The sequence below is a fragment of the Halichoerus grypus genome, chromosome 5 (assembly GCF_964656455.1).
Source record: "Halichoerus grypus chromosome 5, mHalGry1.hap1.1, whole genome shotgun sequence".
Taxonomy (NCBI): Eukaryota; Metazoa; Chordata; class Mammalia; order Carnivora; family Phocidae; genus Halichoerus; species Halichoerus grypus.
This window is the reverse complement of record NC_135716.1, coordinates 108,621,786-108,634,599: the sequence shown is the minus strand read 5'-3', so window position 1 is coordinate 108,634,599 and position 12,814 is coordinate 108,621,786.

Sequence of the window (12,814 nt, the reverse complement as noted above, 5' to 3'; positions counted from 1 at the left end):
CTATACAAATAGCAGGTCCATGCTTTGGATGAAAACTTATATATATATTTTTCCCTCTTCCTCTTCTTGCTTGCTTTTTCTTCAGTCACCTATTTATTTGAGGATACATATATACACATATGTGTGTGTATGTGTGTGTGTGTGTGTATATATATATATATATATATATATATATGATTTTTGTAACTAGTCTTTAACCCTGTTTAGGAAGAACGAATATTGAACTAAGTTGTGTTGGCTGCAGTGCAATGCCATGCAGGATATATTAATCTATATTTCATATGCAGCCTGGCTATCCACAGCTTTCACATTCTTAGATAAGCTTATAGATACAGTGTATCTACATGCTGATTTCCTCTAATATTTTCTCTTCAATTCCCCTCGGCAACTCTTTGAGTTAGAGGATGTTATTATATTGTTGATCTCAGTTTGGTTAAATTTCTATCCAATTTAAGTCTGGATCAAATGCAGTGTTTGGAGAGTAAGCAGTGTATGTGAACACAGAAAGCACTCTCTCTGGCCCCATCATATTGTCTGTAGATGAGTGTGCCTTCATTTAATTAAATGTTCTTTTTTTATATATAAACAGAAACATTTATTTATGCCAGTGCCCTGCAAATGACACAATCTGCCGCTCTTGCTTCCCCGCCATCATCATAAAATGCCAACCTTTGAGTCACATTAGCCTTGGGCATCCAATATAGGTGATCTTTTCAAAAAGCCAGGGCTTTTCTTTCCTGTTTTCAAAGTCTGTCTGGGTGATTGACTTTGTGTGCTCTCTGTCTGCATAGGAACGGGGAGGGTTAGTGCCAAAAAATGGGGCTCTAAGCAACTAGATTAAGCATTTTCATAATGGAATTCTCCTGTCTGGTGTCCAGTTTATTACTGTCTTGATTATTGGGCATTGTTTGGTAAGGGATGGGTCGAAAGAGTTGCTGGGCTCATCATTTCCACTGGGGAATCTTAAATAACGGCCTGAATTTCTCAGGGATGGGAGTGAATTAAAAGGTTCTGCCACTCCTTAAGGCCACCTTCTGACCATGTAAGCACTGGACAGCTTTTCCAACAACAAGTGAATTCTGAGAACAAAAACAGATCATCTCTTCAGGCACATATACTTGGATTTTAAAGAAAGATGCCATGGCATTTTTCTATCAAGAAGGTTAAACTCATAGGATTGGATGAAAACACTCATTTTACCCCTGCTAACCTGTAAAGATTCCATTTTGCTTCATTTATCTTCTCTCTTACCCTACGCTAAACCATCCCTGGGTTCGATGAAAGAATCATGTCTCCATTCATTTCCTATCTTGCTGAATTGCCTTCACATTTCCTATCATCTGCACATAATCCTATTCTCTCCATTATTGTCTTAATACCAAGAACAGCACAAGATAATGGATAGGCACTGTAATAACAGCGTGGCCTCTAGGAGCCCCTCGAGGGAAATATCTTTGATGCTGGTGGAATATTAATGCATCCTAGGTCCCTGATCTTCCTCTTTCACTTCATCTTCTGTTTTCTAAACTACATAATGACTTTCATATACATGACAAAAGCATTAGAACAGAAAAAGCCTCACAGATGAGCAGCAGGGCTGTGTGATATTAAGAAGTCCTTTCTTACTTCTTTGTACAATTTTTGACCACCATCTGAGACTGTATGTGCAGGTAATTTCTGATTTGAAAAGATACTGGTGGAAAGAAGCATAATCATATTGTGTTAATGCAAATGCCCCTCAAAAGCACTGCATGAAGATAAATTAAAATATAATTCTTCGGTAATGCATTTGTCCATAGGATGATTTTGGACAGATTAAAAACAAACACCTTGATATCACTTAGACAAGTGAGTGGATTGTTTCCAGGGAGGCTAATCGTCAGCAGATTATGAACGGGCCAGTAAATCAAAGCCGCCTACATTAAACCTTGTAGATTAGGTTATAGTTACAATTTGTTGGACATAATTTTTCAATAAAAGGGAAAGAATTGATTTTTTTTCTAAGCATAAATAATACAGCCTAGGAAAATTCAGTAGCAAATAATAAGAAATAGAATGTCAGATGAAAACAACTTGGTAACAGAGTGGCAATAGCCTTTGATTGTTTTGAGTAAGGTAAGCATCCTCAACAACTCGCACGAAACACTTAAATTTCAAAACTCTACCTTTTTTTCCCATTTATTTATCCCTATCCCTTTGTGCTAGTGGTCACTGTATTTCCTGTAAAAATGTTTATGAGTAAGTTAAGAAGCTTATAAAAAGTGTATGCATCCTATTTTGAAAAAGGATAAATAAAAAATGCCTCTGACATTTCTTGGAGCCTTCAAAGGAAAGATCACAGGTTTTCTGTATGAAGAAAATGAAGAAAGTTGTTTGTAGAGGCTTCTTCTTTTATAAATGATTTTCCTTCTATTTAAATGACATAAGAAGGGATGAGATCTGAACTTCTGTCTGTTGAACATACTATTTTTAGTAATTCCATAAAAAAGCCACCGGGTAGGGTTGTGGTTTTGGGGTTTGTGTGTGTGTGTCAGCAAACATTTATTATGCATTATTTTGTTCAAGGCACACTGTTAGGCAGCTGGTTACAAAGATGATAAATACGGACATGTTTCTCCTGCACTTAGGCAGCTCATAGTCTAGAATCTAATGGATAAAAGCTAATGGATAAAAATCTACCATGTGGCAGGAACTGTGTTAGACACGTTGAAGGACACTCAGTTAAGCAAGACATGGTTCCCCCTCCCAAGGTATTTCCAGTTGATAAAAGAGGCACTTGTGTACCTCCACAGTCTTAATTGAGGTTAAACGTAAAAAGTGTTACGAAGAGAGATACAAGTAAAATGCTAGGAGGTTCAGAGGAGACGGGAATAACTCCAAAGCCTGAGGAATTAGTGACAAGGTTAGGATTGTGCAAAAAAGGTGGCACTAATATCTATAGGATTTAAACCAAAGGCATTTAGGTGAAGGAAACAGCATGAACAGAAACATGAAATTCATACTTCAGAAATTCATCTAAATGGATAAGAAGGTAAAAGATAGTGGGAGATATAATTATTTGATGCCAGATGACAGAACGGCAAAGATTTGGTATACTTCCAGTCAGTGAAGGGGAATTACTGAAGGATTTTGTCCACTGGAGTGTGATTAGCAAATGATTGATGTAACAGTGTTGCGTAGCTTGCAGAAAATAAAGGAGAGACTTGAGATGGGCTAACCAGTTAGGAAGTCTCCAAAATAATGCAGGTAGGAAACCCAAAAAGCTCAAATAGCAGTGATCTAGTAGACAAGTTAAATGCAATTATGCCAAAAGCATAGCAATCAAAAAAATGCTTCACTATTTTGTAAAGAAAATGTGAATAAGAGGAAGGTCAACCAGGACTCTACAAAAATAATATTAAAGGCAATATTTCTGGAATTTCTGTGAGAGTTGTTCTTGAAAGAGTGAAAATCGGCATTGGGGTGAATAGGGTTTGTGCCCTCAGAGAGCACTGTGGCATATTTTCTCATCAGCAGGTGTAAATCTCTTGGCAAAAGGGAGACACTTTCCTTGTTTCTTTTCCCAGGAGTGCTGGTCTCAGAAAAGCTGTGTCTTAATTCAGTTTACAAAGTTTCATCCAAACCCAGCTTGGTAGCCATGAAAGGGGTTCTATCTCCAGGGACTAGAACAGAATTAATCTACAATGATTAACTCCAAGAAGAAAACTAGTGCCTATGCGAACCTATCACATAGCTGTCTGACCATTTTAACTTCATTTAAAAAGAGCGCAACGCTTGTTGTTTAGTACATTTCAGAGTATGGAAGAGATTAATGATGGACCGAGATAGTGAGGCTTCTTTAAAACCCATCTTAAAGAAGGAAAATGATTTAACATGCAACTTCACGGAACTGAACTCTAGAAACTGGAGTCCATTGCTTTAAAATCCATTAGGGACAACATTATTGCATTTACTTGATATTTTTCCCTTTACAAGTCTGGACTTGTGATCTAGACACATCATTTGTAACGTGGGTAATAATGGAACTAAATGCTTAAGACTGTGTGTGGTATTTTCAACCAGGCTTGATGGCAAAATGTTTCAAAAATGGTTTCATTTTCAATGCTAAGTGCTTTGGGTTTTGGATAGCTTGGCTTCTCCTGCTTCCACAGAGTCAGTGATTAAGAAGGGCTGACCACTCCCTCTTGAGGTGAGAAGACACCAGCCTATTCTCCCCTTTTCTTTCTCCCTCTCCTTCCTGCCTTGAACCTGGAGAAGTAAGGCATGGCCTCGAGCCTGCTCCTTGTGAAGGAAGCCCCATTCTTTCTTCTTCCTCTCCCTCTTTCTCTTCTTTGGAGACACCCTCTTATCCACCTGGCAGCTGACTCTGGAGGACACATTGCTCAATGTTTGTGTACTAATCCTCAATCTGCATCATAATCCTATGAGTTATACTTACTATTATCATCATCCTTATTTTTTCTAAAGATTTTATTTTATTTATTTGACAGAAAGAGAGAGAGCGAGCCAGAGAGCACAAGCAGGGGGTTGGGGGGGTGGTGTGGAGACAGCAGAGGGAGAGGGAGAAGCAAGCTCCCCTCTGAGCAGGGAGCCTGTTGGCAGGGCTGGATCCCAGGACCCATCGCCTTGGCAAAAGGGAGAGAAGTTTAGAATTGTTCTTTGTGACTTAGAAGGTAGGATCAATTCTGCAGGCAGGAGAGGTCCATAGAAGGCAACAAGTTTTAACTCAGTATTACAGAATTTTCTAATCATTAGACCTATCTTAAAGGACAATAGGGTCACTTATGAGGTTACGAGTTCTCCTTTCATTTAATCAGCAATTACTGAACATCAAACCAGATATAAGGCACTTTTCTAGGATAGAGCCATGAGTGAACAGAGCTAGCAAATCCTATGTTCTCATGCATTTCCATTCTAGTGGAGTAAGACAGATGATAAATATAATTAGGTATATGTGTGTGTGTATAAGATATATAAATAAATATATAACATAAATTATATATTATAAATAAATGTGTAATATAAGTATATTTACATATAAGTATATAATAAATGTAATATTTATTATAGACTTATATAAAATATTATGTATTTATATTTATATATAAATTATAAATAAATATATTATATATTATAAATGAGTATATAATATAAATATATAAGTATAATATATAAAATTATATATAAGGGAAATATAAATCAATAAATAATACTGCCACTCTGTGCTAAAGGCTATGAAGAAAAACAAGGGAACATAAGGTGATTTAGGGAGAGTGCTAATTTATGGAGTGTTTAATAAAAACTTCTTGTAAAGGTGACATTTGCGTAGAATCTTGGTAAAAGTGGAGAAACAGAAACCTTTGTTATTAGGGAGGGCAGTATTACAGGCAAAGCAAACAGCAAGTACAAAGGCCTTGAACTACATGCACTTGGTAGACTTGAAGAACACGAAGGGGCCAGTAGCTGGGTTGGAGTGATCAAGAGGGAGAATAACAGCAGATAAAATTAGACAGTTGCAGGCATGGTAGATTATGTAGGACCTTCTAGATTAAGCTTTAGAATTACTTGAGTAAGAAGGGAAGGAGTTGGGGCAGAGGAATGACTTGATTCACCTTAACTTTTAAAAGAATCACTTTGCCTGTTGTGTAGGAAACTGTGGAACAGTAGATTAGTTAGAACATCATTGTGCCACTACAGTTGTGCAAGACAACCTTAGATCATTACTTATTTGGGACATGATCAAGGAGAGTCATTGCTTTATATCTTACAAATTAGACTAGAGCACCTCTAAAGTCTCTTCTGACTTTAGGATTTGCAATCCTGTACTTCATTTTACATTTCAAATTCTTTCTAGTGCTAAAAGGTCAAATCCATAACATCTAATGATGTTAGAAAAATAAAGGTAGCTTAAACAAAAGGCAGACTCTTAAAAATAAGTTTTGTACCTTGTAATCCAATATTTGTAACTGGAATCAAAATGGACTTAAAATGATTGGTCACTACCACATAATTCAAAAGTGGCCAAATCTCGAAGCACTTAACTCCACCTCCTTAGTCATGATGACTGAGGCTGTGTCCCACCCTCTACTGAATAAGAAAAAAAGTTAAATGCTTTTGAGATTCTGTATGGTTTAAAAGTATGTTTTTGTTTGATTGGTTTTTGTTTTTGTTTTGTTTTGTTTTTAGAGAGAGAGAGGGCAGAGGGAGGCAGGGCAGAGAGAGAGGAAGAGAGAGAGAGGGAGAGAGAGAATCCACACCCAGTGGGGAGCCCCACACAGAGCTTGATCTCACGACCCTGAGATCATGACCTGAGCCAAAATCAAGAGTCGGACGCTTAACCGACTGAGCCACCCAGGCGCCCCTAGAAGTGTGTTTTAACTGAAAATATTTCCTAGAGTTTTTAGTAGAAAGCATCAAATTGTGTAAACTCTGATTTGGTCTTTTGAACTTTATGTCTTCAAGACCTATTCTTTCATTTCTAGGACAGCATATATAAAAGCCTATATCTATCTGTAGGTACAAGAATTCAGTAAGTTTTCTAAAAATTCAATAAGTTTTATAAGTAACATGATGCCAAAATTATTTGCACATGTGTAGTTTATAATTTTACATTTTCAATTAATTTCATGTCTATTTGATCTTCAGAGCAATATCATAATTTAGGTAGGGTAGCTCACAGTATTTCCATTTTTAGGAGAGGACTTGGACAGTCTATCTTAAAATAATTTTTAAATTACTTCCCATATTCTTGTTTGCCTTATGAAAGTATGAGCTCCTTCAGATCAAGGTTCATATCCAAATATATTTTCCACGCCTGTTGAGAGCTAGAGAGAAGGTACTAGGCACTTAATAAATACTGTTTGATAGAAGCCTAGGACATCTGAATTTCTCTCCTGGTGCCATCCTGTTTTCCCATGATATTAGAAACTCATGACCCCACACTTGTTACTCTGTACACTGTAATTTCCAGGCTGAGACTCCTAGGAATTGACACTAAATGTGTAAAGAAGAAAGAATCATAAGTGTTTTTCTACCTGAGGAAGTACAGATGGGGAGTTGGCTAGGGGGGAAAATCTCCCAGGTCAGAGAAGAGTACCCTGTAAAAAGGGTGATTTCCTTATTCTAATAGTTGTGTGGATTCAACTAGGCATTTAAAGGCCACTGGTAAATTGAACTCATTCATTTGTTCTTTTATTTTTCAATGTACAGTGGTAAGAATACAAAAAAAAAAAAAAACCTATATGATATAGTTTCTCTCTACAAAGATTATACATACAAGATGGGGACACAAAGAATGAACATGTGAAAGATGTGAACACTCTATGTTAGCAGAGTAGGGGAGAAAGAAGCCAGCTCAGTTATGAGTTGTTTAGGGGTTAATAACTCATCCAAGATCATTTAACAGTAAATGAATGAACAAGAAAGTTTTCATAGTTACAAGTTACATATAGGTTTTCTCAAGACTGGAGACGTGCATTTTGGAAGCAGATGGAAAACAATGGGGAGATACTGGAGAAGAATATGAATACAGGAGCAAAAGAAATCCAAAACTGGAAAGAACTTAGATCTACAAGACCCCTTGTAGAAAAGGAGAGGCATGTTTTCTCCTGAGGAGAGAAAAGGGGCTATAAAGAAAAACACGCATCTTGCTTTTCCCAAATGAAAACTGTCCCTTGCCCCTTGAAGATAATGTGACTTCGTAATATATTAAAGGTTCTCATTCCTTTGTCTTGCATATTCTCTTATGACTTTAAAGAACTTCTAATTTGACAGCAAAACAATTCTATTTACAACCCATACTTCTCATATGTTTTATCTTACAAAAAAATCTGTATTAGTAGGTGAATCTGCTATTTGACTCTCCAGTGGTTAGTATAGTCTATTGCATTTTTTTCTCAAGAGACATAACCTTGTTTACTGAACTTCAAAAATAAATGTGACCTGGGCACCTGGGTGGCTCAGATGGTTAAGCGTCTGCCTTCGGCTCAGGTCATGATCCCAGGGTCCTGGGATCGAGTCCCACATCGGGCTCCCTGCTCCTTGGGAGCCTGCTTCTCCCTCTGCCTCTCTCTCTCTCTCATGAATAAATAAATAAAATCTTTAAAAAAATAAAAAAAATAAAAAAAATAAATGTGACCTCTGTAGATAGTTTCAACACATCCAAGTGTGATTTGGTTGAGGCAGATGGGCTGAGAGGGAAAAGGCTCACAAGATAAAAGGTTACTTCTCACTCACATTCTCCTTCATCATTTTTCATTTCTTAATGAATCCACAGAACCCCTGCTGCATTCAGGAAAACTTTTAAAAAAATGCCATATGCTTCTGATAACCCTACTAAACTTCTTAGTATTTTTAACATATTTTCCTTGTAACTATTGCTGCAACATTTGAAGTTCATTGGTATGCTATTTAGCCGATTCCTCCACTATCTGTATCACAACAATATCATAGCTCATCCTCAATGAAGAACCTTACGAACAAACAAAATCTCAATTGCGTAATCAGTTTATCAGGGATAAGAAAGAAGCTAATTTTGGAGTACATTTTTTCTCCTAATATATACATATATCTTAGAATTGACAGGAAAAGACAATAAAGTTTATATATATGCCAGCTACATAGGAATGTGGCTTGAAAGTTCTCCACCTTTTCCAGGCTGTCTTAAAATGACTTTCTGCTATTTCTGTAGGTAGGTCACACATTAACTCATTTTACTTTCAGATGTGTAAAAAAATTATGCATGAACAAGTCCTCTAGGTTTTAGATAACGTAACATAACAATTGGGAGATAGTGTATTTTAAACTGATAATGCAAGTCTTTCTTTTCAAACTCTTCAACCATCCAGTTTCACACCGCTGATGGAGGACAATTCTAGAGAATATTCAAGTAAGTGAATAAGGTTTTTTTTGGCCTCCAATATTTTTCCAGAGAATATTTAGTCCATCAAAAAGTGTTTTTTAAAATATCTAGTTATCACCCAGCAGTGTGCTAGGTAACAGGAAATATATCTAAAGCACTTAAAATCTAACCAAGATGCCTACTGAATAATTCAAAATGGTACATAACCAAGTAGTCAGTGAGTGACATAAAAATCATGGATTTTCTAGAATTTAACAGTTTTCTATTCCCTCCTCCCTTGAATTGTGGAAGAAGAAACTAAAGTTCCATGAGGTGATATGACCTTCCCACAGTTACACCTTATTGGGGGTGAGTGTGGAACTAGAACCTATCGATTTTTAACCCACTGTACAGTGGGTTATCTCTAAAATGCAAAGAAAGAAAATACAGGTGTTGTTTGGGTTAGCTGGAAATAGACATATAAAGGAGCTGAAAGCTGAAATCAAATACTTGTATTGAATGCTTCAAACTGGAAATGGTATTTTATTCATGAATGCTTTCCAAATTTTGATAACTGCAAGATGCAAGGTATTGACAATGAAGGCATTTATCATATATGCTGTGTTCATAATTGATGTCTTAATGCACTTGCAGTTTTTCACCTGAATTTATATGAAAATGAGTGAGAAAGCAGTTCTGTTGCTTTAGAGTCCTTTCATTTATCATCTTACAAATTTATCTCTGTGTTCCTCTTTCTCTCAACTTTTGGAAAAATAATCTTTCATACCAGTTATCTATGTTCTAAGGAAATTTGTTCTCCTTTGATTATTTTGTCCTTTCATTTCTAGGGGGCATATTCAACTTCAGAGTGATCAGATATTTCTCTGATAATATTCTTATGATTTCTAATGCTTGGTTTTAAAATTTCATTTGGGAGTATAATTCTAAAATTATTTTGTGTAAAATGCTGTCTTTTGAATTATTACATGTTCAATTTAACAACCACCTTTAAATACAAAATACTTGCTACTACATGTTCTTTATCCTTTTCCTGCCAGAGTTTTAAGTTAACACTTCGATTAATTTACTTTAAGTCGTAAGAGATTAAGATTTGTTTAGCATGGTACATATATATTTGGATTTATTATTGTCTACTTTGTCAAAATACATTGGAAGATCCTCCTTATAAAGTCTTTCATGCTCAGTCCTATACCATATTATTGTATAATATCTAAACTATAAACATATCCACAAACATATAACATTTGGTGATATCCATTTTATTGTTCATCAGAATTTTCCAAGAGCATTTTTTTCATGTAATGCCTTTCAGACTCATAACTTCACTTAAATGGTTCCAGAAATATTTCTTTATGAATTAGTTAATAGACTAGTATCCATTTGACTAAATTATTTCAGTTTTTTTTCTCACATATCATGTATACATACAGTTTTAATGTCCTTATGGCTTATTTGAAAATTAGGATATAGAACTAGTATTAGCGGGAGATGCCTAATCTCATGACTGTTTTAAGCCATTACACTTTCTGTTGTTCCATATAGATCAAGTGGACCCTCAATACTGGTTCATTCATTGGTCTTTACCTTGGTTCTGAACCCCTTTTCTAAAGTCATTGCATGACACTTCTCTGTTCCTCCAGCTTCTAACCATGTGATTAAATTTACCTTTTAAGACATTGACTTTTTCTCTGAAACTTGTTTCTCTCCCTAAGTATGCTTTCAATTCTCCCTTGAAAATCCTATCCAATTCAATTAGATGTTGTTCCCTCCGGTAGGGTTTGCCCACACCAAAAGAGGAGGGAATGAGACTCATTTGAGGTAAACTTTAAACCTCAGGGTCTGACTGTGGTATCATGTTAGTGTCACTGAATGAGATATTGGGATTGTTATTTTCTTCGGCCTCTATTTTGTTTTCCTCATACAGAGAAAAAAAGTTCCAATCACGCCAGAGGCTGTTTGTGGTACTGAAATTATCCTCTGGGAGGATATGGCATTTGAAGTCAGCGATTTCTATGTGTAGGTCTTGCCTGAGTTCCCCGAAGGTCTTGAATTATGACATTTTCTACTTCTTCTATCACCCCCAGAAAAGTAACTTATAAATAAAAGGTGCTTTGTAACTATTGTTCCTATTTGTTGACACAGCTTTGTGCAAAAGAGAAAATTATTTTATAAATATCACCAAAAGTTCTGACAATATCTTGCAACAGTAGCTGGAAAAAGAGGTTGTTCAAATATCAAAGTAATGCACAAGGGTTTTAAATTAGCTAAAGAATACAGTCCAACTGCAGAACATACATAAAAGCCACTGTATCCAGTTTCTCTTCTCCCCAGATGTTGAACATCTACATTAACTACTTCCAGACCTTGTGGAAGAATCTTAAGATACAGTTGGAAATGTCTCTGAACTTTACATGACTGGCTAGCCCTTTCAGCAGTTAAGGTCAATTTTCAAAATCTTGCTATAGATTCTCAGAGCTGACCACACACACCCCATTTGTTTTGGCAAACACCCAGGGAGTCGTGCTGAAGTTCCATAATCCCACACGGATTTGTCTTGTGAAGGTTCTCTCAGTGACTCGGGTCCTATCTAATTCTCTGCAGAAGGAGCCAGAATATTCATAATACTTGAAAAATAAATAAATACTTCACACTGATGTCTCAATTAAGTATTTTCATTTAGTTTTGAGGAGAAAAATACAAAAGTTGAGCTAAAACATTACTATTTAGAGACAGCCACTAAAATTCAGTGCTTCATTAACACTTGGAAAGGAAACTGGGATTCTAAAAAATTTCAAGCAGGCAAAAGTGCAGAAGTTGTTTTCCAAAAAGCTAAACATTATGTACTGAACACTCCTCTTAAAAACCCAGTCTCATTTCCTTATTTGGTGCCCTGCCTTAGAGCCTCTTGTAAACATACACTTGTGAGTTTCGCCCTCAAACCCTTCAAACCTTGTTACTATTCTCTTCTTGCACAAACTTTTCTCCTGTTTCCTCCCTAAATGTCCTCTTATCTAAAAAGGAATTTTTCTCTTCCTCAGAGAAGTGCTAGCATTGAGGAGGATTCAAATATTAATCTTTTCCCACTGCATTTCACCAAAATCTTTTTCAGTTTATCATGAGCTTCTCTTTTTCTTTTCAGAATAAAGCACAGCAGAGGAGCGCTCATCATTGACTCCTCTAGATAGTGGTTACAGTATTATTATTTTTAAAAGGAAAAGAAAATGACACAAAATTTATCTGATACACTGGTTTAAAATAACAGGAAATCACTTCAATTCATATATGGTTTATTCTATATTCTGTTTCAAATTCATCTTATTTGAGTACTAGTTGAACACTTTATTAATTTTTAGCATGTATTGATTAAAAAATAATTTTTAAACACTAAAAAGAACATTCCTCCTGCAGTTAGTTTGGATCTTACATCTCTAAATTGTGCAACTGTAAAAACAAACTGATAAAAAGAATACTATACTATAAGCCAGAAAACAAACCTATAGATCTATAAAGTGAATTACAAGATAAGCTTTCTGCATTTCCAAAGGCAAATGATGCTGGAGAATTTTTTTCAGATCGAAATTACCCTTAAATAATTCACATTACCTGCTTTTAGGGGATTTCAGTTCAGGTATAAAGTGTTAATTTTTGATGCTTCAAGTTGTATTTCTATGTATCATATTGTGACAAAATATTTTCTATCGTACGAGGTGGATTCATACTGTTTTAAAATATTGGCTTGAATGGAGAAATTTCTTTGGTGATTTTTTTCACATTATAATAATAAAACAGAATTTCTTCATAGGCAATGAAACACTTCTACCCTGAAATTTGTGTTACCATCACCAAATACTTGACTTTCAAAATATCCACTTATGCCCTTCCTCTGGGTTAGATAGTGGCCTTTATCACTTTCTTTTAAGGATATGTTTAAGAGGCAACATAGCAGTATAGAAA